Here is a 27,450-nt window from a genome sequence, read left to right as displayed (position 1 = left end):
GATTCAACACAGCAAGGTCCAAACTGAGGGGGTGGAGCCAGTGCTCCTGGAGATGTAGGGGGTGGAGTCAGCATGCATAGTCCTAACACTCTACCCACTTTAAAACCTCACAAATTCAGGTGAATGCCTCTTGTCTGTCAAATGCAGTGTGAAAACAGGGGTTGCCAGGTCCCAGATATGGGTTGTGTGGGAACTAGGGATGTTGGAGAAATCCTCCATGGACCCCAATGAGGCCAGATTCTATTGAATCCGACCCCCCAAAGTCCGCGTAGGATCGGATCTCCTACCTGTGCCTCCAGGAGGAATCCTTGCCAGCCGGGATCCTCCCCACCGGCCAGCTCCGGAACGCCAGCGATATGGCTGCCATTGCCATATTGCTGGCTGGGCGGATTGACTGAGGACGCAAATGGTGTCCGGGATGCCATTTGCAGCCATAAAGGCCTTAGTTTAAGGTAAATGCAGCCATTTATGGTTGTCCCAGGATAATGGCATCCCAGACGCCATTTGCATCCACAGTCAGTAGTTCCCTTCGGCCAGCAATACGGCATGGCGGCCATATCGCTGGCACTTTGGAGCTAGCCGGCAGCTCCACGGAATCGCCACAGAGTGGAACCAGCCGAAGAGGATTCCGGGGGAGGAATGGATTGCCTCCCCCCCCTGCAGACCCACCACCCCTGGAATGGCAGGCAAGTGTTCCACCCATCCCTAGTGGAAACTGCAGCAAGCCTTATTTTAGGGTATATCTAAATTCACCCATGAAATATTTAGAAACACAATGACTGTATACTGACGAAAAAATTCAAATACAAGGTTGGCTTAAACTGAGACAAAATAGCTCTTGAACATAAGATAGCAAAGTAAGAGCCATGGGAAAGGAATGTGGAGATAGGTTTGAATATATACCTTTTAAAAGGAGTGTGCTGGAAAAGATTTCAGACACTGGGATTCAAAGTTGTTGTGGCTTTTTGTATTGTGGCCAAAGAATGATAAGGCTTTCTAAGCAGTTATCAGAGGCTGCAGGAAAGATGTCCTGTGGGTTGTGAATAAGAACAAAACAGGTAATACCTAGGCTCAGAAAGAAACAAGCAAGAATACTGCTCAAAGGCATGGCTCCCTAAAATAGAGATTTGTTCTATAGGCACAGGGAAAGCTAAGCAGACTGCCCTTTTGGTGAAGTTTTAAAAACTGGTGAAGGAACTTGACATCAGACATGTGTAGTGACCTACCTGTGTGAAGCGTGTAATGTGTGAACTGGCACTTCATAAATCTTGGGCCCCATCTACATGGGGCTTTTACTCCGGTTTTATTTCACACCCAAATTGATAGTGTCAGATGACACACACTGCTCTCCATAGCTAGCCCAGCATTTCTTGCCTTAAATCCCCCCCCCCAACTCATTATGTGTTGGATTTTCCTGTCACAATGGCTTCGGGAGTCTGTATGCCCTCAGCTGGCTTCGATGTGGGCTGAAGGAAGCAGTGCTGATTCGCGGAAGGAAAGGTAGTGGGGGGCAGGGATGTGGGGAGAGCAGAGGGGTAAACATGTCTACCTGGAAGTAACTCATTGCCTTCAGTTCCACTTTGCTGAGTACAGGAGCAGCCCTGCTGCTTTGAAACTGTGCTGTTGTGAACATGGGCTCAGTCGCTGCCTCTCACTTTAAATAGTCATTGAGCTTGGGATTGGAGATGGGAGCCAGCCCTGCTATTTTGAAACTGAGCCTCTACAAAGGAGCACAGCTGAGAAACGGTGGATGCCTGTTGATTTGAAGCTGCGCAACTAAGAAAGGGTGATTGCCAGGATGGATGATTTTCATGTACATGTACTCAGAAGCACTTCATTGAGCCCCTTGTTGTTTGCAGGGGGTGGAGCCTGTTGGTTGGGCAGTTAATATACATCAAAGACAACGTGCTAGTCACACTCCTTAACCACCAGCTCCTTGTTCTCTGCTCTCAGCGCCTCTTGTACTCTTGGTCATTCTGTTCAGTCTCTGGGTGGCGGTGGCTGCCTGCTTGCCTCCCCACCTCATAAATGTGTGTGTGTATGTGGGGTTTGTCATGAACATCTACTTGTAAGCAAAAACCCCATTGCATGTCGTTGAACAAGCGAGGGAAAGGGAGCAGGCCTCTCCTCATGGGCTGCCGGGCACCTACGCAATTGCTGATGTTCATTTCTACTTGCAGCGGGACTCACCCACCCCACCCCAAATAATGCAGCTTCAGTTCCCGTATACACTGCAAAAACGGAGGAATACAGCACTGTGTGTACTATTTAAAGAGCTAATTTGATTCTGTGAAAATGTAGGGGTGGACGAAAGTCCCTTACCTGTCCTCGAAGGATGTTCGCGGTGGGGGGGAGGCACTTCGCTACTCCCCCCGTGAAGTTCAGGCTGGGGGGGGAGGCTTCCCGCCTCGGCCCGGACGAAATTCAGGCCGGGGGGGGGAAGCTTCCCACCTCACCCGGCCGCGAACGCGAAAGTTTAAAAACAAAACAAAACGCCCCCTGATAGGCTACGTGAATCGTCACGTAGCCTATCAGGGGGCTTTTTTTTTTTTTCTTTGATTGCAATGGTGGCGGTGGCAGCCAGTTGAAAGACCGGCTGCCTCTCCCGCCCCGCTCAAACACCCGCCAAACCGCCAGCCGGACCCGCCACCGGGAGGGACATTCGGTGAAGGTAAGTCCCGTCCCGGGGGGGGTGCGGGATGCGGGGGGGTTCGGAGGATTTCTCCCCGAAACTTGTTCAGGGGGCCGAACATGTTGGCGCTCGGCCCCCCAAAGTTTCGGGGAGAAATTCTCCGCCAACCGTATGAAAATGTGGATTTTGCCCAAATCGCTTCACAGAGCGTTTCCATTTAGATTGGCCCTTGGAGCCATCTTCTGCAGTCTCTGAAGTGGCAAGAGTCTCTTCAGGTTGCTCTTGCATTCTTACTGATACACAGTTTGAGACATAATGCAGAATTCTTCACAGAAGTACAAACAAATTAAAACCCAATGTGGAAAGCATTTCTCAAACTGACTGTGGTTCACATATCTCAGAAAGCCTGTGTTTCAAAGGTCTTTGGGGAAGATACCTTAGGGTCAAAACAGACATTACTTTAAATGTGCGCCTAGCAGCTACATCTCATCCCCCTATTTTTACTCTAGAGTAGGCATAGGGGCCCCAATCTGGATCAGGACCTTAGTGCAGGTGGGCTTTTAAAATCTGTATTGAGGGCCCTGCAACAACTTTAGAGTAAAATGAAAAGTTGATGTAGCTGCTAGACACAGATTTAAAGTAATGTCTATTTTTGGCCCTTAGATGTGAACATTCCCAGTTTGATGAATCTTTCTACCTAAAGACACAACTATGCAGATTTACTGTATGTCACATTGATCTTAGTTCTTAGTGAGATTTACCTGCTCCATCTGGGCTGTGTTGAGAGAATCTCCAAGGTGATATACAAATTTCCATATGCAATGCTTACAGCTTCAAGCTTCTGTTTTAACTATCCACCCAGTACAGAAGGGGTGGGCAACTTTGGAGGGTCCAGGGACACTGCCCTGTGGGCTGCACTCTGTGAGGCACCCTGCACTTTGTAGAGCACTGGAAAACAATATCGACCATTTGCTACCAATTTTCAGGAGCAAACCCCTAAAGAAGCCTAAAATGGCCAAATCTCACTTGTTTTCAAGCAAGACTTGGCTTTTTTAGGCTTCCGTAGTGGGGAGATTTGGCCATTTTAGGCCTCCTCAGTGGTTTGCCACCAAAGACTGGCAGCAAATCAGTGATGTTTTTGCCGCCACAAATTTGTGATGGCTCAGGAGCAGGGGTAGTGGGGGGCAGTGGGGGTCACACTAGGAGGTGGCGAGGACCATGTCTGTCTCACAGGCTGCGTGTTGCCCACCCTTGCAGAACAGTATAATGGCTAAGAGTATGACCTGTGATCTGGAAATCTCTGGTTCAATTCACCTCAGACATTACCATACTACATGACATTATTTCTCAGTCTCAGTCTCTGTTTGCAAGATGATGATGATGATAATGGCCTACACTAAGGGTTGTTGCAAGAATTACTGAGGTAAAATAGGCAAAATGCTTTCATTGACAAGATATAGATGCTGCATGTTTCTATTATTGCCTTCCATTTGTTCCAAAAAGAGACTATCACTTTAGGAGAGGTTTGAAATACTCAAATGTGTGCTGTCGGCCTAGCACAATTGCATGGAAGTATAACACAATGGGCTTCAACTAGCAGATCACACTGAAGTGCTGCCTAACGAGAATTACAACTGCATCTTGTAAAGAAAAAAGGGGGAGAACAAAATGAAGGAGCAGAGATTTGCTATCAAACATAACATGTATTCATGAATAGCAACAGATTCTCTCCACTTCCCCCAACATACATAAAATGCAAGCCATTGATGAGAGTGTGACCTGGTTCACAGGTCATGCTAAGCCATAGTGGGTTGTCAGCATGAGCAGTTGCAGGGTGGCTTCATGTGATGTCTGAACCCGGCATGGCTTTTCCATTGTGGGTTGGTTTTCCACAAACAAGCTACCCTGAGAACCCATGGTTTGTAATAGGGTTGTTTAGGGTGGCTTGTTCTCGGGGTGGCTGAGAAACCAGCAGAGTTGCTTCAGAGTGGGTGGGAGGACATAGGGGGAAAGATGCCACACCAAGCCCTTGTGTGCCCAATCATCTGTCAGGCGTAACGTGGGTTGTTCAGTGAACAACCAACCCACAGTCATTCATTCTCAGGGTGGCTTGGCGTGACGTGCAAACTCGCCCAGTGTGACAAAGTCAATCTAAATCTATTTCAATGTTCTCTGTGGAAGACTTTAAATTTTCACATTTTAAATTAAAATTTCCTACTGGAAATGTTTTGTTACTTTTCACAAAAAGCATGCCCCTTCATGGTGGTGGTGATGATGATGATTACCCACCTATTTTCCTGAGAGGGAAGTCAAGGCAGAGAACAAGTAATCAGCAATATTTTTTAACAATCTTAGGGTGCGATCCTATGGGGATAGGTGGCCGCCTCTGAACTCAGAGGCAACCGCCCATTCAATGCAGGGCAGGAGAAGCATGGAGGGGATCATTCCCTCCGCACTTCTCCTGCTCTGCATTTGTGGCTAGACAGCCGATTTTGGCTGTCTAGCCGCGGGAAGGTGGAGCCAGGGAGGAGGCTGCTGGGTGACACATAGGATGTGTCGTACCAGCATTTCTGCCATCCCCACCCCGGAATGCCCCCTGGAACACCCCATTTTGGCCGCTTCATGCTCCTTTTCAGAGTGTGGGACTGTTCCACACTGCCTGTGCTGTAGAGCTTTGGCTATTGGGCGGTATAGAAATGAAATAAATAAATAAATAAATAAAATAAAGGTCAGTTCTCTGGGAACCAATCTCAGAGCGAGGACTCTGAGGTCATTTCCCGGAAAACCAGATAGCCTATGGCTGTGTAGCCGCTGACTACCAGCCACAGGATTGCTCCCTTAAAAACCAAATTAATACACAGCAACAAGAAGAACAGGTTGTAAAAACAGCAGCTAACAGTAAGGGCTAAAAAAAAACACCCAAGGGCTATTAAAACTTCAAACCAAATGACTTTTTTAAAAGCCAGGATTTTACATATTGCCTAAAACAGTACAGTGTTGGTGCCTGATGAATCTCTGTTGGCAAAGCATTCCACAAGTCAGGAGCAACCACAGAAAAGGCCCTCGATCTTGTGGCTACCTGCTTTGCTTCATGAGGCCAGGAGATCTGAAGTAGTGCTGTGCCAAAAATTTCTCCCACATTTTTTTTTTTTTTACCATTCTCATTCACTTTGATAGAAAAGACATTGCTTTAATAAAGAAATTCAAAGGAGAAGAAAATTTCAGAGAAATTCTCATGGCTGAGTTCAAGATTCTTGTGCTTCCCTTACTTAGGTGCTGGCCAAAGGGTGTGTGTGAGTGTCCTGTCTTTCATTGTACAATCATCTGTCTGGCAACCTGTAGCCTCCTCAGCTTCCTCCATTTCAATTAAAGCCTAGAGGAAGACATCATGAGGTAATTCCTCCCATAGGGCTTTTTCAAATCATGAAGTGAAGGTAGCCTTGGAGGCTGCAGAGCAATTGAGAGATGTCGAATAGAAAGGAAACACACACGGCATCCTTGAGCACCTTGCAGCGTTTAGGTAAGCTCAAAAACATCATGAACATAAATTAGAAAACACCCTGAAAAAGAGGAAGAACAATGTAATCCTCTCTCATGGGGGAAAAAAAGTTTCAGGAAATTGGAGGACAGATTTTGACACAGCCCTAGCTCTACCTCTTTCCTGGAGCTGCACAACACTGCCACTATTACACCTCTGTTGTTGTGGATGCAATATGGGGGGGGCAGACTGTGAACACAGTTGATCCCGAGGCAACACACACACAAACCAAAAACCCTTAGGAAAAAAAGAAAAAAGCTGTCTACAACCCCTGGTAGTGGTGAGCTACTATGAGAAACTGTTGACAATTTTTCATCCTCCTAGAGAAATTCAGTGCAATTGTCCTCCCCAGTTTCTTTGCCCAGAGATAGGATGGAGAGTTTCAAGAGGCCATTTGCATGCAGCTCTGATCTGAAGTAGTGCCTCAGATAATGACAGGAGCAGGCAGGGAGGAATACATGGTGCTTAAGGCCCTAGGTTCCATGCCATTTAAGGCTTTAAACTAGGGATGGCGGAGAATTTCTCCCTGAAACTTCGGGGGGCCGAGCGCCAACGTGTTCGGCCCCCCGAACAAGTTTTGGGGAGAAATCCTCCGCCCCCCCGCCCCCCGCCCCCCCCGGGACGGGACTTACCTTCCCTGAATGTCCCTCCCGGCGGCGGGTCCGGCTGGCGGTTCGTCCGGTGTTCGAGCGGGGCAGGAGCGGCAGCCGGTCTTTTGACCGGCTGCCGCCCCCGCCATTCAATGAAAGAAAAAAAAAAACACGTCCCGTGATAGGCTACGTGACGATTCACGTAGCCTATCATGGCTGACTTTCCAGATCTAGCTGTGATAGGCTACGTGAATCGTCACGTAGCCTATCAGGGGACTTTTTTTTTTTTTTTTTTACTTTCGTGTTCGCGGCCGGGCGAGGTGGGAAGCCTCCTCCCCGGCCTGAATTTCGGCCGGGCGAGGCGGGAAGCCTCCCCCCCCGGCCTGAATTTCGGCCGGGCGAGGCGGGAAGCCTCCCCCCCCGGCCTGAACTTCGCGGGGGGAGCAGCGAAGTGCTCCCCCCCACCGCGAAAAAGCTGCGAGAAAAGGTAAGCGACTTTCGTTCACCCCTACTTTAAACTACAGGTGACGAATTGCGTTTAGTCCTAGGGTCGAATTCAGTTGTGGAGAAGCTCTCAGGGGCTGCATTCCACTGGTGGGTGGAACTAAACGCAAAGGGGGCAGGGCAAAAGGGCTGGGGCAAAAACAAAACAAAACAAAATGGTGCATTGTAACTTCAGCACTTACTGCTGGTAATGAAGCCTTAGGAGAGGCATTTCAACCTTTTAGAATGTGGAGAGGGGGGAACTGCAGAAAAGCCAGGAAATTGCCAAATGATTGGGCGGAAGAGGGTGGAGCCCTAGTAAGGGGTGTGGCTATTTGGGGATTGAAGGTTTCCAACCCCTGCTTTAAAGGTTAACACCAGTGGCATGAATTGAGCCTGGAAACAAACCAGCGATCAGTGCAACTCAAATAGAGTAAGTGTTATATGGTCAAAATGCCGAGCTCCTACCAGCAACCTAGTTGCCTCATTTTGCACCAGTTACTTAATCTTTTCATAACAATTTCCAGAGAGACAGCCATGTTAGTCTGTTGCAGCAAAAACAACAAAGAGTCTTGTGGCGCCTCAAAAACTAACACATATAGTGTTAGTTTTGGGGAGCCAGTGTGGTGTAGGGGTGAGATTGTTGCACTGGGAGCTGGGAGAGCCAGGTTCTAGTCTCCACTCTGGCCATGAAAGCTCACTGGCTGACTTTGGGCCAGTCACAGACTCTCAGTCCAACCTACCTCACAGAATGTTGTTGTGAGGATAAATGGACAGGAGGGGGATAATGTAAGCTGCCTTGGGTTCTTTGCAAGAGGAAGAAAGGTGGGATGTAAACACAGTAAGTAAATAAATAAATAAATAAATAAATAAATAAATAAATAATTCTGGCATACACTTTAGTGGACAGTTTTTGTGAACTGGACAGTGTCCACAAAAGCTTATGCCAGAGTAAATGCATTAGTTTTTAAGGTGCCACAAATCATTTTGTCATTTGTCATTTTGTGTGTGAACATTGAACAGTTCTGTAACATAATGAGCAGCACTCAACTTAATTCTTTTCAATTGTTTGAATAATAGCCCCTTTAAAAGCTCTGTCTAGTTCTGAGAAACTGGAAACTAAAAAAATAATAAGTTGAGAGAAAGGAAATGTTGTGTGGGATAATGTAAGTTACATTTGACAATATTGGATCCATTCTGTCTATTTATTATTCAAGTAGCAAGTAACGCCCTAACAAACACAGTGAATTTAAAATCAAAGGTTACACAACTAGTAAAATATGGAAAGGCTGGCAAACAGGCTTAAACAAATTTAATGAATCTCATATTTAGATAAGATTTCTTTAAAAAAGAATCAGTAAAGTGAAGAAATAGAAGGTGTGTGTGTGGGGGGTAACCCAGGCAGGTAGGTCATACTAAAACGAATCATCAAACTGAATTTGTGTACAGAACACAAATTTTCTTGCAAGAAGTAGATTATTTCATTAAGTTGACTCTGGGTCATCAAGCAGGATAGAGAAGAGGGATTTATAGTCTTCTGCTCCCAATTCATCCTCCCACCTTCATTGGGCCTTCATCTTCCAACAAAGGTGGCTGGCAAATTTCTGCACCCCTCAGAGACTTACCATGAGCTTCACAACTGTTTCAAAGATGGAAATTATCTTGCCCCACCTGAATGTTGCTCATGCACCCACTTTGACTCTGGCCCAAATAGGAATCTCAATTTGGAAATCCAGATCTTCAGGTCTCCTATTGACTTGACTATCATTGGAAATCGACAAATTTCGAGTTGTAACATGTTTTCTGTTTGTCAGAATTGGAAGAAAGTTGCATGTGTAGTAGTCTCTTATAACGGAACTACACCTGCCAAGTTTCAGAAAGTTTTGTACTACACACCTTTAAATTGTGATATATTTTTAAAAGGAAATTGCTGAGACTTTTTTTTAATTTATCTCTTAGCAGAATTGTATGAAAATTACAAGGATAGTTAACCCTTCTGAAGGGATCAAGCCTACCATGTTTCAAATTAATAGATTCATGGAGCTTTGTGCAAGAACAATCTTTACAGTTTGGAGTTTTCCAAAAAGGGATGTGCATAGCCTTCCACATTTTATGTGGACAATTGTTATGAAAATAACATACAGCATAGAAGTGGCCCTAGTTAAGAATAGGGGTGGACGAAAGTCACTTACCTTTTCTCGCAGCTTGTTCGCAGTGGGGGGGAGTGCTTCGCTGCTCCCCCCGTGAAGTTCAGGCCGGGGGGGAGGCTTCCCACCTCGCCCGGCCGAAATTCAGGCCGGGGAGGAGGCGCCTCGCCTCGCCCGGCCGCGAACGCGAAAGTAAAAAAAAAAACGCCCCCTGATAGGCTACGTGACGATTCACGTAGCCTATCACGGCTAGATCTGGAAAGTCAGCCGTAATAGGCTACGTGAATCGTCACGTAGCCTATCACGGGTGACTTTAAAAAAAAAAAGTGCGTACGCGAATGGCGGCCCCCATAGGGAGCCACCATTCGCGTTCCTTATTTAGTTGCTGTAGTCTACGTAAATGTTTACGTTGACTACGGCGAAAATAAGGGCAACGCAAATAACGTTGCCCTTATTTTTGCCGTAGTCTACGTAAACATTTACGTAGACTACAGCGACCAAATAAGGAACGGGAATGGCGGCTCCCTATGGGGGCCGCCATTATCCGTACACACTTTTTTTTTAAGTCACCCGTGATAGGCCACGTGATGATTCACATAGCCTATCATGGCTGACTTTGCAAATCTAGCCATGATAGGCTACGTGAATCGTCACATAGCCTATCAGGGGACGTTTCTTTTTTTTTTCCTTTTATTGCAATGGCGGCGGCGGCAGCCGGTCGAAAGACCGGCTGCCGCTCCCGCCCCGCTCGAACACCCGACGAACCGCCAGCCGGACCCGCCGCCGGGAGGGACATTCAGGGAAGGTACGTCCCGTCCCGGGGGGGGGGTGCGGGGGGCGGGGGGTGCGGAGGATTTCTCCCCGAAACTTGTTCGGGGGTCCGAACACGTTGGTGCTCGGCCCCCCGAAGTTTCGAGGAGAAATTCTCCGCCATCCCTAGTTAAGAAACCTGCAAAATTTCAGAAGGATAGGTGCAGTGTCTTTGTGGAAGGCGACTGTATTGATTTTGTGTTCCTGATTTACTTAGGTTCCAATTAAACCAGATTCACATCTGCCAAAGTGAGACAAAAATCACAAATGGATCAGTTTAACAGTTTCTTGATTACACAATGATAAGTGGAGGCAGAAAGAATACGCAAAGAAAGCTCACATCCCCTCTGTTGACAGAGCAGACCTTCACCATAGCTGATTATACTCTGGGGTCCCCACAGCATATGAGATGTTCCTCTGGGACCAGCAAGTTTCTCCAGGCTACTAGCATGAGTATTCTCCCTTGGTGTGAGACCAAATTGGTTCACTTTGTGCCATGCTTATAAAGCCCTCCCTCCTTCCTGAAGCTGTTTGAAGCATCACAGGCTGAGAAATAAATCGCCCTTTCCCTGAGAACAGAGCACCACCATTCCACCATGGGAGGGGGAGTTTCTCAGCTCCTCCATGAGAATGACAGCACAACACCCTTATCTTAGAAGGATGAAGTAATCAGGCAAAGGCTTAGCAGATGTACAATTGTTGATAGATGGAGCTATACTTGCTTGGTACCAATTCACATGTAAGAGGCCCACTAAAAAGCTGTCCCTTATACAAGGGGCCTCCCTTGATTAGCTAAAGCCTGCTCAGATCTACTTACTATGTTAAGCTCCACAAGTCTCTATGCATTCAAGCAGCATATAGGACACTGTGGCAATTCAAATCTGACTCCTCATCAGTTCTTCTGCTGTCAGGCCCACTATAGGGAGTGTTCAAATTCTAAGGGTGTAAGGATTTACTTTGTCTTACTCCATGGACTTGTTTGTTTTTTCTTTGATTTGATAGGGGTGGGGATTGGTAGTTCATATGAAAATGGCATATGTCATAGAACTTTTCTACACAAGACATTTATTGTGTGTTCATCGTTCCTTACTCATGGTTGTTTACGCATTCTTTAGACAATGTTGTGACCCTCCAGTCTCACTTTGGGGGGGGGGGTAGAGCAGAGAAAATGGAGTACTATTTGTGAAAGCAAAAGAAAATGTATTTTCTGACTTGTGTAATCACGATATTCCACTACAGCACATTGCCACCTTGAGGTTATGTAGCAGAAAAACAGGAAAGGAAAAGCTCTTTGTGTAGAGCTCAGATCTCAATTCTGCACTAAAACTGAAAAAAGATACAGCATATTAACAGTTTCATGTAGAAAAGCTCATACAGGTGTCCTTAGACATGAAAACTAAAAAAAATCAGAAGTATAGTTGCAGGGTCTATGGAGTTATGTTGAACGAATAACAAAGTCACCAAAAGTGCAATAGGACAGGGGTGGATGATGGATGTGGCAGAGGCAGAAGGACTTGAACATCCAACCTTTTCCAAGTAGGGATGTCAGAGAAATCTGCCTGAATTTTAAATGGGATCGAATTTGACAAATCCGATCTGCGGAATCCTCCTTGGAATGGGGCGGCCCAGTCAACCCGGACTGGAGCTCACGTGGACCCTTTTTTTTTTTGTCCACCGAATGGCGGGTTTTACAAAGATAATTACAAAAGAAACTCCTTAAATCGGAATGAATAAAATGGGAACGCGAATGGGTTCCCATTTTTACGAAAATAAATACACAGTTCCCTGCGACCACGCACTTTCTTTCTCTGGGACTGAGTCAGGAAGAGCACGTTAAACCTCAATCTTTCTTTTTTATTGTCTCTGGAGGTGAGGCCAGGTGACTGAGATCCCTCCAGGCCACCCCCACCCCACCCCACCCCACCAGGAAGATAACATCATTGAGAGGAGGGAACTCATGGGAGGGGGAGGGGAGGGAGTCCAACCATTTTTCCTGCCTTCATACATAGGACGATGTGTTGCTTCACTTCCTCCAGACTCAGTCAAAGACCAGAGGTGCCGCTGCTGCTGCTGCTGCTGCTGTTGCAGACAGAATGTCCGTGTCCAGAAGCAACAGGAGTGTGGTTGTGTCCCCGTTCTACGGCACTAGGGGTGGCAGAGAATTCCGCCATGGATCATGGTGAGGCTGAATGCCAGTGCATTCGGCCCCCCGAACTCCGTGGCGGAAAGACCTGCCCCCCCGCCCCCCCTCGGATCCCCCCCCAGGACGAGACTCACCTGGGGCGGATCTTCCGGGTGGCGGCAGCTCTGGCGGCTGCAGCGGTGGCGGCCGGTCTTCCGACCAGCTGCCGCCACCGCCATTTCCACTCTGGTAAAAAAAAAGAAAGAAAGAAAAAGAAAGACGTGATAGGCTATGTAAAGATTTACGTAGCCTATCATGAGTAGGTTTTAAAAAAAACACGACGTGATAGGCTACGTAAATCTTTACATAGCCCATCATGGCTGGGTGAGTTAAAAAACAAAAACAAACTGCATACGCAAATGGTGGTGGCTACGGCTGCCGCCATTTGCATTCCTTATTTTTGCTCTCTTAATCTACGTAAATATTTACGTAGACTATGATGGCGAAAATCAAGGGGAACGCAAATAGCATAGCGGGCGCTATTTGCGTCCCTTTTTGATTCCCCGTTTTAGCCTACGTAAATATTTACGTAGGCTAAAACAGGATATCAAAAAGGGACGCAAATAGCGCCCGCTACACTATTTGCGTTCCCCTTGATTTTCGCCATCATAGTCTATGTAAATATTTACGTAGATTAAGAGGGCAAAAATAAGGAACGCAAATGGCGGCGGACATAGCCGCCACCGTTTGTGTACGCGGTTTGTTTTTGTTTTTTTTACCCAGAGCACTCCGCAGCCGGAAATCTGGCTGCGGACGGCTCTGGCCTGGCAGGGCCTGGCCGGCTGCTCTGCGGAGCACAGCCAGCCTCGGAGGATTCCGGGGGGGAGGAACAGGGCGCCTCCCCCCCCCGGCGAGGATTCCGGGGGGAGGGATGGAGCGCCCCCCCCACCATCAACATAATCCGCGAACAGGTAAGTGACTTTCGTACATCCCTATACGGCACTGCAGTTCAACCTTTATTACAGTGAAGGTATGTTCTTACTTTACATGAATGTGCCCCTATTTAGTGATTTTTTGGTGGGGGGAAAGGCCAGCAGCAAAGGACTCCATCCTCCAACAGCCTCCTGCTAGGAAGCTTCTCCCCATGGGATACAAAATGTGTGCCTTTATTTGGGGCCTTGGGCCTTGTGTGGGGGTGCTGCAGGACTCCATCCTCCATCATCCTGCATTTTTCAGGCTTTTCATGGATGTGGTTTACATGAATGTGCCCTTATTTAGTGATTTTTTGGTGCGGGGAAGGCAAGCAGCAAAGGACCATCCTCCATCAGCCTCCTGCTAGGCAGCTTCTCCCAATGGGATGCAAAATGTGTGCCTTTATTTGGGGACTTGGGCTTTGTGCAGGGGTGCTGCATGGACTCCATCCTCCATCATCCTGTGTTTTTCAGGTGGCATGGATGGACTCCATCCTCCAGCAGCACCCTCAAACTACTTTTACACTACACTATATCTGCGATTGTAGGCTGTTCACATGATTTCAGCTTTGCCATAGTGAAATATGTTCCTGAGTAATTCCCTTACCACAGCTACCACATGCATGTATGTCTCCTCCTGCCCAGAGACATGAACATGGAGAAAAGAGGAACCCGTAATCAATCCAGCACTCAAAAGATGTGCGGACGCCGGGCGAGATTCAGTGAGGAGGTTGCAGTTCAATGATATTTTGAGTAGGGATGTCAGAGAATTCCACCATGGATCTTGGTGAGGCCGAATGCCAGTGCATTCAGCCGCCCGAAATCCATGGTGGAACAAAGCCCCCACCCCACCCCACGAAAGGCGTGTGAAATGGAGCACTTACCTGCTGCCGTCCGCGCTGACTTGTAAATGGCGGCTGCACTGCAGCCGCCATTCACTTCCTCATCATAGCTGTGATAGGCAGGCTATGTAAATAATTACGTAGCCTATCACGGCTAATGCAGGGACGCCATTTGTGTCCCTGCGGAGGCCATGATAGGCTATGTAAGTATTTACGTAGCCTATAACGGCAAGGTAAAAAACAACAACAACAGCATATGCAAATGGCGACGGCGGCCGCCATTTGCATTCCCTTTTTTTCGCCGTTTTAGCCTACATAAATGTTTATGTAAGCTATTACGGTGAAAAAAAGGGGAACGCAAATAGCGTAGTGGACACTATTTGCATTCCCCCCTTTTTTTGCCATAATAGCTTATGTAAATATTTATGTAGGCTAAAACGGCAAAAAAAAGCAAATGCAAATGGCGGCTGCCATAGCCGCCACCATTTGCGTACGTGGTTTTTTTTTTACCTTGCCATGATAGGCTATGTAAATACTTATGTAGCCTATCACCTGCAAAAGGTGTCCCTGCGTTAGCCGTGATAGGCTGTGTAAGTATTTACATAGCCTAACACATCTATGAAGGGGAAGCGAATGGCGGCTGCAGAGGCGGCCGGCATTCGCTAGTCGGTGCAGACGGCAGCAGGTAAGTGCTCCATTTCGCGCACGTGTAGTGGGTTGGGGGATCTGTTCCGGGCCCATTCCACAGGATGGGGGGCAGGGGGGCTTCGTTCCACCATGGATTTTGGGGGGCTGAATGCACTGGCATTCAGCCTCACCAAGATCCGTGCGGAATTCTCTGCCATCCCTAAAGAAAAGATGGTGGCAGGGTGAGTTCCTATGTGTGGCGCTTCTTCAAATATTCAAAAAATGACCATTATGTCATGGTCTGTGATGTTTGTAGAGGCCATCTGCAGCTAGGGAAGGAAGGGGGCTGTGGATGAGTGGCACGTCTGCCATTGGGCGACACATGGAGGTGCATCATGCGCTTCTTGTGCCCAAAGACAGTAGAGGCAAGTCCCTCTCAGAACCATCCAAAAAAGGCATTACCGCCTTCTTTGCCTCATCTTGCAAAGACCTAATGCAAAGTGGTCCAGCTGAGAAGGGCACAGAAGGCAACTTAACTAAGAGGCAGGTGTCAATGGACAAATGCCTCATGCTGACACAGAAATTCCCATCTGACAGCATCCAGGCAGCATGGCTGAATCGAGCCCTGACAGAATTCATTGCTCAATGCATGCTGCCCTTCTCCATGGTGGAAGAGGAGGCCTTCTGGGACTTTGTGAAGGAATTGTGCCCTCGGTGGGATGTCCCTGCTCTTCACTACATTAGTGGCATTGCCATTCCAGCCCTGGCTTCTGAAATCAGAAGGGTGGTCCAACAGGATTTGAAAAGCATAGTTGGAGGAAGTATTCATCTAACAAATGACACATGGACAAGCAATCGAACAAAGTCTTATCTGTGTGTCACTGCACAATGTGTATCTGTCAATGCGAGCTGCAGACTGACTCAGAGAGAACAGCAACATTGGCCCTCACAGTGTTCTCAGGGACACACACAGCAGAAAGCATTTCTGCTAAGTAAAATCAGTGGTGTTGTTCAGTCCTGATTTGTCCCCTTAAATCTAACAGTGGGCTGTTTAGCAACAGATAATGCCTTCAACTACCTGAAAGCAGACCTCATTGCAGAGCTAAACCACATTCAGTGTGTTGCACACTGTTTGAACCTTGTGGTGCGTTCAGGATTGAGCAACGCATCTCCTAAAACAGGCAAGCTACTTAAGGTGGCCTGATCCATTTGCACCCACTTCGGGCAATCCTGCTCAGCAATAGAGGCAATAGGCGCCATCCAACATAGCCATGGTCTGCCACAACACAAATTCTTCTTGGATGTGTGCACACGCTGGAACAGCACATTGCATATGCTACAGAGACTCTGTGAGCAGAGAGCTGCTATAAAAGACTACATTATTGAGAAACACAACACCACTCCAAGTTTTTTGTCACACCACAGCAGTGGGTCTTGATGCAAAACCTGGTTGACATTTTAAAAATATTTGATGAATGCACAACACTGCTGAGTGCAGACTATGCTACACTAGGCCAAGTTCTACCGGTGCTGAAGATTATAGAGGGGGTGCTGAGAAAATGCTGTGCTGGGCTTTGTAAGCGCACCATTGCTGTAGGCAGTGCAGTCAAGTCCCCAATCCTGCAGTTAGGCTTGCTGAATTCCTTCTGCTGGAGATTGGCACCAACTAACACATCACTTTGATGAGGGGGGACATGAAATACATTGCTGCATCATTCACTGAACCGCAGTTTCAGGATAGCACAACGAGGGAGGTGCTGCAAAACCAGAACCTTGACTTCCAAAGTCTAAAAACCTATTTGACAGAGAAAATCATGGAGTGCTACAAGAGAGATGTTCTGGATGAGAAGGAGCTGGGGAAGAGTGAGGCTAGCAGGACTACTACCTCCCCTACAGATAATATCTGCAGCAGCAACATCACCAGCAGGAGGGGCAATGACTCCGCAGCAGCTGCACCACCACGACATACAGGGACATCTCGTGGAAAGTTCTACCTGTACTCCTCAATAGCAGTGGAGCTTGGTGTAACTGTACAGGAGAACTGTACAGAAAGAGCCAGGAAAGGATCTGCTTATGAATGATATGGCTATCCAGAAACTGGAAGCTTATGCCAGAGACAGTTTCTCGGAAACGCACAGCAGACCAGAGAGTGATTCTCTCCTATACTGGGACACAAAATGTGGAGTTTGGCCATATCTGACCAAAGTTGCCATTTAGCATCTATCTTGCCCTCCCTCGAGTGTGGCCTCTGAAAGGCTTTTCTCCACCACTGGCAACATTGTCACCACCCGCCAAAGTAGACTCACACCAGAACATGTCTCCACCCTTGCCTTCATACATTCCAATAGGGAATGGATTCCTGAGCAGCACCTCCCTCCACCACCACCAGCTGAAATTGTCAGCATAGTAGAGCAGTCATCAAGTGACGAGGAGGACCCCTTTGATGATGATACTGCTGCTAATGTGACCCAAAGTTCTGAGGCACAATGAGGCAGAATTGTGTGAGTGTGACCCCAAGTGCATGCACATTTTCAATTGGTAGAGAAAACACCATTTCCAAATGTGCATGTAGAAGAGGCAACTCACAGAGTGGTGGTTGTACCACCAGCAGTGCACATATTCCACACCATGGCCATCTTGTTCTTGTTTTGTCCAAACAAGCAGTCCCTGTCTGGCCTGGGCAGAGCCCAAAACAGTGGCAATATGTGGCGGTGCTTTGCATAACTCACACCAACATGCAGAGTCCAGTTGTGCAGCCTGACTGTGTCTGGCGGCCTATACAGCGTACCTCCCTACTACACACACACAATTTTCTATGCAGCCCAGTGTACTTTGCTATTGACTTTATGTGTGCATCTTTATCCCTCTGAATGTGAGTATGATTCTGATTCCCCAAATGTATGTATAGTTCTAATTCCCTTGATGTGTGCTTTTAATTCATTTTAAATTCTTTCATAAATCAAGGAATTGCTTTCAAAGACCTTGTTGTGGTCTCTCTCTGACTCCCTCAGCTTTTGGGTTTTCCTAAGCACCGAGAGTTCTATGTGAAAAGATCCCTCTGGTATGTGTTTAGTTTACATGTATGTGATATACACCTCCATGTAAAATAAAGCATTACTTCGTAACATCAGGGATGCTGAGCATCTCCCTATGAGGGAAGCTTACAGCAGCTGGGCTTGTTTGGCTTGGAAAGCATTCTTGTTGTGGTGGTTAACAGTAAGCAAACTCAGAGTTCATTGTGTAAAATGATCTAGATTAAAAAAATTATATCTCTGGACTTGAACCAAGAAATTGTTAACTTTTTTTTAAGAAAGAACTTTATAAACAAACAGAACAGAACAGAACAAAACACAAGAACAATTGTAACATTGGTCTCTGGCTGCAGGCCTCAGTTGAGATGTAGTGCCTGCTCTATGGCCTCCACCCTTCTTTGAAGATCATTACCTGTGTGTAGAAAGAGAAGAATAAAGCACAATGGTAATATGCATCTTGTAGGCAGAGTTGTTAGCTCAGGTGCCATTCTGTAGTACTTACAGGTCCTGCTGAGCCTCTGGACATCCCCCAGCAGATGCCTCAGGAGTACCAGAAGAGGGGCTTCATCTGTGGAAGACGGATGGCCTTCCTCCACAGATGCTGCTCCTCTTCCTGCTGCTGGCTGCAGTTCAGGCTCCTTGGTCTCCTCCCAGCCCCACCTCCTCCCAAACACTGCTGCAGCCATTTTTTTTGTCCAAACAGTCTGTCCAAAGTCCAAACAGCACCACTCAACTACACACACAAACCACCAGACAACCATGCACATGCACAACCACCACTCAACTATACACACAAACATAATAACCAGAGAACCACCACCATGCACACGCACAACCGCCACCGCACAACTACACACACAATAACCACACAACCACCACCATGCACATGCAGACGCAGATGACATTCAGGAAGTTAGCAGGACATTTACGACAGATTTTGCGGAAGCGGAGCTGCAGCCCCATTTTTTTTTTTATTTAGGAGACGCTGGGTTTTTAACAAGACCAGTAAACATGAGGAACATCAACCACAAATACTCAGCAATTAATAAAATCACAGTCCCTGCTTGAGAAAACAAGACTGGTGGAGCACACAGAGGGTGGGAAAAATGTTGGCCATGGGAAAAAATACATAAACAGTTACGAAGATAGCAGGAAAGTTCTGGCCAAGGGGAAAAATACATACACAATAGTCATGGCAGTGGTGAGTGCAGCAGAAGTTACATGGGGGGGGGGCGGGAATTCCCACCAATGAAAAAAATATGTAAGCAGTAACAATTACAATGGCGAGTGCGGTGGAAGTTACGTGAGGGTCAATCCCGGCCAATGGGAAAAAACATAAATATTTACGGGAACACAATAATTATGGAAGTTACGTGGGGAATTGCCACCTTGACAAGAAAATACGGAAACATTTACAAAAAATAGTGTTCCCCCAGAAGTTCGTGGAATGGCGGATGGAGGCAAATGGCTGCTGGGTGGGGAGGATATTTCGGGGGTCAGTACAGATTTATTTACATAATTTCCAAAGTGGAAAACCCCCCAGAGGATTCCAGGGGCTTGTGGACAGTGGAACGGGATGGGGGGTGCAAACTGCAGAAGTCAAGTGGGATGGTAGGAGCACAATTTGTACATCCCTATTTCCAAGCAAGCACCCAATGCTACGCTCTCCCAGGTCCCACAGACAAGCCACTCTGGGCAGCAGTGATTGTGTGAACCAGATCTAAGACTGAGGAGACCCATGTTCATATCCTCAGTTCACCATGTAGCTCCCTGGGCGACTTTGACCCAATCACTATCACTTAGCCTAGCCTACTTCACAGCATTGTTTTGTTGTGGGAGAATGAAATGGGAACAAAGGCAGCTGAACCATATGTACTACATCTTTGACCTCCTTTGTCTAGGAATGTACAAAAGTCACTTACTGTTTCGCAGATCTGCTTTGTGGTGGGGGGGAAGGTGCTCCGTCCCTTCCCCCCAGAATCCTTGACAGGGGGGAGGTGATCCGGTCCTCCCCCCTGGAATCCTCAAAAGCCAGCTGTGCTCCGCAGCGGCTCCATGGAGCAGCCGGCCAGGCCCAGGCCAGGGCCATCCACAGCTGGATTTCCGGCCGCGGAGGGCTCTGGGTAAGGAAGAAGAAAAAAAAACACGTACGCAAATGGTGGTGGCTACAGCCGCCACCATTTGTGTTCCTTATTTTTCTTCGTCTTAGTCTACGTAAATATTTACATAGACTAAGATGAAGAAAAATAAGGAACGCAAATGGCGGCGGCCGTAGTCTCCGCCGCCATTTGCGTACGCCTTTTTTTAGGCTACGTAAAAACTTACATAGCCTATCACGTCTGGGTAAAAAAAAAAAATGCATATGCAAATGGCAGCAGCGGCTATGGCCGCCGCCATTTGCATTCCTTGTTTTTCTTTGTCTTTTTTTTTTTTTACAGAGACATGATAGGCTACGTAAAGACTTACGTAGCCTATCACGTCTCTGTAAAAAAAAAAAAAAGACAAGACTGCAAATGGCGGCAGCGGCAGCCAGTCGGAAGACCAGCCGCCGCCGCTGAAGCCGCCGCCGAAGCCGCCGCCGGAGCTGCCGCCACCCGGAACATCTGCCCCAGGTAAGTATCGTCCCGGGGGGGATCCTTGGGGGATGGGGGGGTGGCAGGCCATTCTGCCACAGATTTTGGGGGGCCGAATGCACTGGCATTCGGACTCACTGAGATCCGTGGCGGAATTCTCTGACATCCCTACCTCTGTCATGGTCCAGGGTTAGAGAATCAATATCTCTAGACTTCAGCCCTGATGGGTATTCCACTTGGATGGATGTTGGAAACTGCACAATTATAAATGGGTGCTGTTCTCTCATGGATGTAAGAAGTACTTTTTTTGTCCCTCCCCCAGCAATCCCATTGGTGATTTCTTGGATGTATGTTTTGATACAGATGTTCATTTTATTGTATCATTATCTATTCATAATTTTTCCATCTTGTTTTATGGATAAGATCATTGTAAGCCCACATGTAGTTAATCACCATCATGAGATGTTGTTGTCACCTTCAACTATCTAATAACATTGCTATTCTGAATAATGCATATTTGCTGTAATGTGAATTCATACAAAGGTGCAATGCTGGCTGTAAAATGGCCCTGTTCTTAGGCTAATTTATCTGTGTGGAAGTAAGCCAAGACAGTTATTGGTGGGAAATAAAAGCCAAGACAGATACTGCAGGCATTGAAAAGTAGTTAATAATAGATTAGAGATAGGCATGGATATGAAAATACTAATTTATTAGTAATAATATGACCAACTAGCTTGAAAGAGTTTGCTAGTAAGTCCGTTTCAATTCTGCTAGTGACTACTAATATTGTATAATTTAGATGAGCTGTATATTGTACCACAATTAGAATCTTGGTTTTCATTGAAAAGGCATGCCTTATGTTTCAGTATCCTTGCTCTCTTGAAATTCTGCATGTTGAGAAGTTAAAGCTTTCAAAGCATATTTTTACAATCTTTTTTTCAGAGTTTTAAAGTAACACACTTATTATTTCCAAGACTTGAAACTTTTGAAAACTGGATTTCTGAATGTGAAAATTTGATGTTTGTGATTATTAAACTTAGATTTCATTTTATCCCTAGTTTGAATAATTACCGACGGGTACCCTTAAAAGCCATTTTATTTGAGGATGGAGAAAAATTAGATTAAAATGATGGATGAATATATAAACATTAAGCAGTATACATTCATTAGCCAGACTGCACACTACATTAAACAGTATTGCTTTAATATGCTTCATTTTTATAAATTTTGCCTCAGCTACTTAACCAATGAAGCGAGGAAATTTGTAAGTGTACAAAGAAAGATCTCCCCCACACAGCCACCACCTTCTCTTTTATGTAGACTTTGTTCTTTATTGGTGGCCATTCCCTCTCTCTGACTGTACTTGCTTAAACTGAAGCTACTAAATGATTTCATGGGCAAAATGAATCATCATCATCATCATTTCAGACTTGTCTACATACCTACAGCATGTAAGGTTTCCCAGTAACCTTGGAATACTTGTCTTAAATTTCAGAAAGTTATCTCTGTGCTTGCTATTTATGATCTTGATAAATATCCTGATAGTACATAGACAAGTATATACAGAAGAGAGAATTCACAACAAACATTTGCAAAGTAGGGAGGGAGAGGGTAAGATCAAAGTAGAAGATATTCTTTCTTCATCCTTCACCCTAGTTATGCTTCTTGGCTCCATGAATTGGGGTCTGGGGTCAGCTGGTGCAACCCCATCACTTGAGTTGGGAAGCATCCAGCTGAAGCAGAGGGGCTGCAACAAATCTCCCTGGATTTAGCTACAGCTATGGAGATGGCTGCCTCAGCTAAGCCATTGCTGTGCGGTTGATGGGAGTGGGACACATCAGCTCTGATTAGAGAGGCTGCAGCAGCAGCAGCAGACCACAGAACTTGTTCCATAGAGTCAGGCCTCTGGATCCCTGTTTGAGCCTCCTTGCTTGAGCTGCACATGGAAGATACTTGTCCTCAGGCACTTCCTCACTTGAGCAAAGGGTCTGTAGCACCAGTGACTTTCACCCCACACACCTTGGGCTGATCTGCACAGTCACCACAGTCCATCGTGCCTTATTTAAGCCATGGTGGGTTGCAGTGCATGCTGGTGGCATTCTGAATATTTAACCCACGGTGGGGGGTTGCCATGGTTTGCTGTATCATTTGAACCCAGGCAGAAGGGGTTGTTGGAGGGGGGAACAACCCTCAAATAACCCATGGTCTGCTTTAGGGTTATTTGAGGGTTCTTTAACCCTCAACAACCCCTGCATGCACCACAACACACCATGGCTTATTTAAGCCTCAGTGGGCTGTGGTGATCATGTGAACCCAGTCAATGGCTTGCAGGACCAAAGAGTAAGTAAAATTCCCTGTTCCCTCTTCAACCCCCAAAGCCATGGATGAAAGAGAAGAGCCTAAAGGCGCAAAGGATTGGACTTGGACTACATACCCAAGGGGATGCTCACATCGCCACTGAAGGCGTATGGGGGCGGGGGGGGAGTACCTGTGCCTAAGGATGTGCACCTTTCAAGATCAGTTACTTCCCCCATTTGGGGTCTAAGTTTGAAGCAAAGCAAGTGGCTAGCTGAGGGAGTTTTGTTTGTGAGCTTCTCTCTGTTGCATATTCTCCGGAGGGAGCAATCCTATGTGGATCGACAGTTGCCTCTGACCCCGGGGGTGACCAGTGCAGGGCAGGAGGAGTGGTGAGGAGCAGATCTCCTCCTCGCTTCCCTGCCCTGCTTAAGACAGCTGATTTTGGCTGTCTAGCCACAGGAACTTGAAGCGTGGGAAGTGGTGGCTGGATGACACATAGGAAGTGTTGTACCAGCATTTCCAACCTCCCTGCCCTGGCCTTCCCCCAGGAATGGCCCATTTCCCCCGCTCCATGCTGCTCTTATAAGCACGGAGTGGGGGGCCAATCCGTCTGCCTACGAGGCAGCACAGGAAGGGGTGGGGGTCAGTTCTCTGGGAACCAACCAATCCTATGGCTGTCTAGCCACTGACTAGTGGCCATAGGATTGCCCCCTTATTTGTTTGCCCAACTAGGGATGGCAAATAAATCTATTCCTAGTCTCTGTCACTTTTGCATGTGATTATCCATAAGTCAGTTCTGTACCATTTCCACAATAATCTGAATATTGTGTTTGTTTCTTTTTAATCCACCTGCAAATTCTCATTTACATATGTCATTAAATACACATTTTAAATTTCTCTCTCAAAATACACATTTCTGAACATGTTCTTCTCAAAACATGCATTTCTAATATTACTTTTCTTCAGTAAAAGTAATATTTCTAAATATATTTTCTCTCAAGAAGATACACATTTTTAAATGCATGTTGATACACATTTTGAGCTGAGAAGTGATTTGGAACATTTGGGAAGTTCCAATCTGCACATTTGTTCTGCAAATGAGGATCAGGTCAGCTCATATCAGAAGTCACAAAGATTGAATTCCTCAAGCATCCACTGGAAGCATGAAGCAGCAGTACGCATGCATAATCCTTCACCCCTGACATCTTCATGTGTGTGTGTGTGTGGGGGGGGGATTCTTAAAAATGAAACTGGTGCCTTCTCGGCTCCAGGGAATCCATACCAACCCCCTCTCCCATTTGAGTGCCCAGTGTGCTCACATATGGGAAACTCACTTTATTAACAGGATTTATTTATTTATTTATTTGTCATTGTTATTAAATCTACAACAGAAGCTATCATGGAGCAGTGATGCCCGCTTCCATACATGGAAGGGAACCCAGGCAAAATAGTGTGCTCCTTTGGCCTTTTCCACTGCCACTATGCTGCTTTCACCAAATGAGCCTTAAACCCCTTGGGTATCCAGAATCCACTTGTAGGTAGTGTGGAGGTTAGCTATACCGGCCACCTTCACACCCACGCTTTTTAGCACAATCATTCTTCTTTAATCACTGGTTTTGCAGGAGCTTTAAATGACGCTGCTGCTCTCCTGCTGTTATCTCACAACTTCCCCTCCCTCTTCTGGTGTTATCTGAGAATAGGGAAAACTAGGGATGTACGAATTACTTACCTGCCATTCTGGCGGGGGAGGGGGGAGGCAATCCATCCTTCCCCCCAGAATCCTCGCTGGCCGGCTCTGCTCTGCAGCAATTCCTTGGAGCTGCTGGCTGGCTCCGTAGTGCCAGCAATACAGCCGCCATTGCCGTATCGCTGGCTGGGCTGAGTGACTCTGAACTTAAAAGGCAGAGCAGACATGATTTGCGGTTAGGGATGTCAGAGAATTGACTCAAATGGGATCAAATTCCCTTCAGTCTGTGCCATGGAATCCTCTGTGGAACGGCACCACGAGGTCCTGTGGAGCCAGCAGTCATGCAGCTTTTTTTTTGGTCATCCGCACGGAGTTGCGAAATTTTCATAAATAAAAATGCAAGGTAGTATATTCCAATAATAAATACGTACTTTTTTGTTCTTGTTTTTTAATGAATTGTGCTCACTGCCTTGTTTGTGGGTGTTCTTTTTCAATTGAAATCCTCTGTCTCCATTTACTTTCAGCCAAAACACTTCCTCCTCCTAGGGGCTTCCCAAAACAAGGCTGCCCTAGGTGTGCCTGAGTGATGCACTCTTTGCTTAAAGCAACACTGTTTGAAAGAAAGAAAGAAAGAAAAAACCTTTTAAAATGACCATGCCGGTCTGGAGCCCTGCACGAGTATTATTCCCCCTGCTAGGCTTTCTATTTCCACATCCAGCCTTGTTGGTGACATGGTGAGGCTAAAATCGAGAGGAGAGCCAACTCTGTGCATGTCTACTCAGAAGTAAGTCTTACTGAGTTCAATGCAACTTCCTCCTACACATGTCAGCACCCCACTTGCCCCCAGCTCAGCTTTGTATTTCCACATCCAGCTCATTAGCAAAACTCCTGTTAGTTATCTCAGAAGACCCTTGGGTGAATGGGGAGGCATGTTCCGGGGAACAGCTGGATTGAGGGAGATCACACACACACACACTAGAAGAATATAGTTCTTTATATCCCCTGGTATGTTTATTCCTCATTTTGTCCATTCCCTGAGCATGTGCAGAGTGTGCTTTTTATTCAAACAAAGAGAAGGTTGCTGATCTTTTCCTTCATGCTGCATTTGTACAAGTGAAGTGTGACTGCTTCAGAAAGAACTTTCCATTATACTGTCTCTTTTTCTTCATGAGTTTCATAACAGAGGTGTGGGGTAGTGGTTAGAGTCCAGCACAAAGTCACCCAGTGAGATAACTAATAGGAGGTCTGCTAATTTGCGTACGCCAAAAAACAAAATTTGCCATTTGCGTAGGCCAAAAAACAAAAACAAAAATGCCTCCGCCATTTGCGTTCCTTATTTTGGCACATCTTAGTCTACGTAAACATTTACGTAGACTAAGACAGCGAAAATAAGGGGAATGCAAATAGCGTAGACGCTACGCTATTTGCGTTCCCCTTATTTTCACCGTCTTAGTCTACGTAAATGTGACACAGTTCTGTTCCTTCACAGACGTAAACAGGGTTTTTTTTTTTTTTTTTTAAGTTACATATAGTTCACCATAAATACTTAGTACTGAAATGTAACTCCCACCAGTAATGAAATGTGCCATTTTTGGCCACTTACTTTTCACTGAGTGTTTCATGCAGAGTAACACCAAAAAATGTAAGCAGTTATGAAATGAGATGCAACTTGACTATTAGCATGCTGTTCCATTCAATAGAATGTGGTAACCATATGATTTTGTTTAGAAATATTTGAAAGGAAAGGTTTTTGAACTTATTTTGCTTGCAAGCTACACAATGAAATATAGACAGTATACATTCAGGTGAGCACTTTTGGGGGTGTGTGAAAATATTATCACCAAAAACAATGGAGCTATTTATTTAAGAGATTTCCATTATGAACTCTTCACGCTTGAAGATATAGCTATGGAATTTTTTCTCCACGATGCACCACTGCAAAATGAACAAACTAATACAGCAAAGATGCATATGTGTGTATAATAGTGGGCCATCATGGCATTTTCAGAAAACTGAAAAAGCAGAATTTGCAGCAAACCATTACTCACTAATTTTGTGGCATAACATATGGCCAAAAGACTAATGTGGTCAGATGTAAAACCTGACAGCTTAATATATCAGTGCGGCAAATGTGGAAGATAACTCTGCAACCAATGATGCTCAAAAGTATGGCATTCCAACCCCCCCTCCCCCTGAAATTAACAAAAGTACAACCCCCAAAACAAATATCTTTGATTGGCCTGCTATTGTTAAATAATGAATTCATTATATTTATTGAAACAAATTATGTTCTGTGGCTTTGATCCAGCAAAAGTTAGTTGTGCCTGCATCCTATTGAAATCAATACATTTAGTCACAGTGAAAACTTTGTTGGTTTTAATGGGGCTTAGGCATAGTTGCTCAGTCTGGATTGGGACCCATACATATAAGGGTGCAAAGAGTAATCAAGCAACAATTTGTGGCAAACAATTAAGCATTGTGAGGCCCAATCATATGCATGTTTACTCATTAGTAAATTTCACCGGGAATCACTCCTGACTAGTAAGGTCTTTGTGATGTGTGTGCCTCACATGGACATTTGTGGAGGAACTGCGAGTGTGCTGCCACACAAGGTTGTGACACAAGTTTGCCTCCATGATAAATACATGTTAACTGGAGCATGTGAAAGAGAATACCTTTATGCATACAGTCGTATGCAAATAGACATGCCATATGATGAAGACCCTTGCAGAATCAGGGTTCTGAACCATGCAGTGTATCTCCACATGCAACTGTACATAAACAGGCACTCTTTTTCACATGTCTGCTCAACATGTGGCTATTAGGGGCATGGACAGGACAACAGCATTGAGTGCAGCATGTTTTACATCTCAGTTCATAATCCTGAATATTCTCTTCAGAATATTCTCTTTGGTTTGATGTCACCTACTTTGAAACAAGTCTGGTTCAGAACATGATTTTCTTCTAACTCTGAGGAAATATGGAATCTATGTAATATACGTTGCCATTTTTGCAGCATTAAAGGATATATGATTCATTATCTTGCTACCAAATTCTTCCTGTCTGGAGATTTTGGTCACACTCAGTGACAGAAGTTC

At 46.0% G+C, this 27,450-nt stretch overlaps 1 long non-coding RNA gene across 1 annotated transcript; it reads right to left on the bottom strand.

Annotated features, from left to right (window-relative positions):
• Positions 1 to 18,045: 18,045 nt before the first annotated feature.
• LOC146350326 (uncharacterized) lies at positions 18,046 to 24,882 on the bottom strand. Its single transcript, XR_014788836.1, has 3 exons — positions 24,395 to 24,882; positions 19,717 to 19,913; positions 18,046 to 18,206 (listed from the first exon to the last, which is right to left on the bottom strand). It is a non-coding gene; the product is annotated as an uncharacterized LOC146350326 (long non-coding RNA).
• Between the last annotated feature and the right edge of the window lie 2,568 nt (positions 24,883 to 27,450).

The sequence above is a fragment of the Heloderma suspectum genome, chromosome 3, assembly GCF_057233095.1.
Source record: "Heloderma suspectum isolate Gila_16-S chromosome 3, 16-S_ref, whole genome shotgun sequence".
Classification (NCBI taxonomy): domain Eukaryota; kingdom Metazoa; phylum Chordata; class Lepidosauria; order Squamata; family Helodermatidae; genus Heloderma; species Heloderma suspectum.
This window is presented reverse-complemented; position numbering and strand designations above follow the sequence as displayed.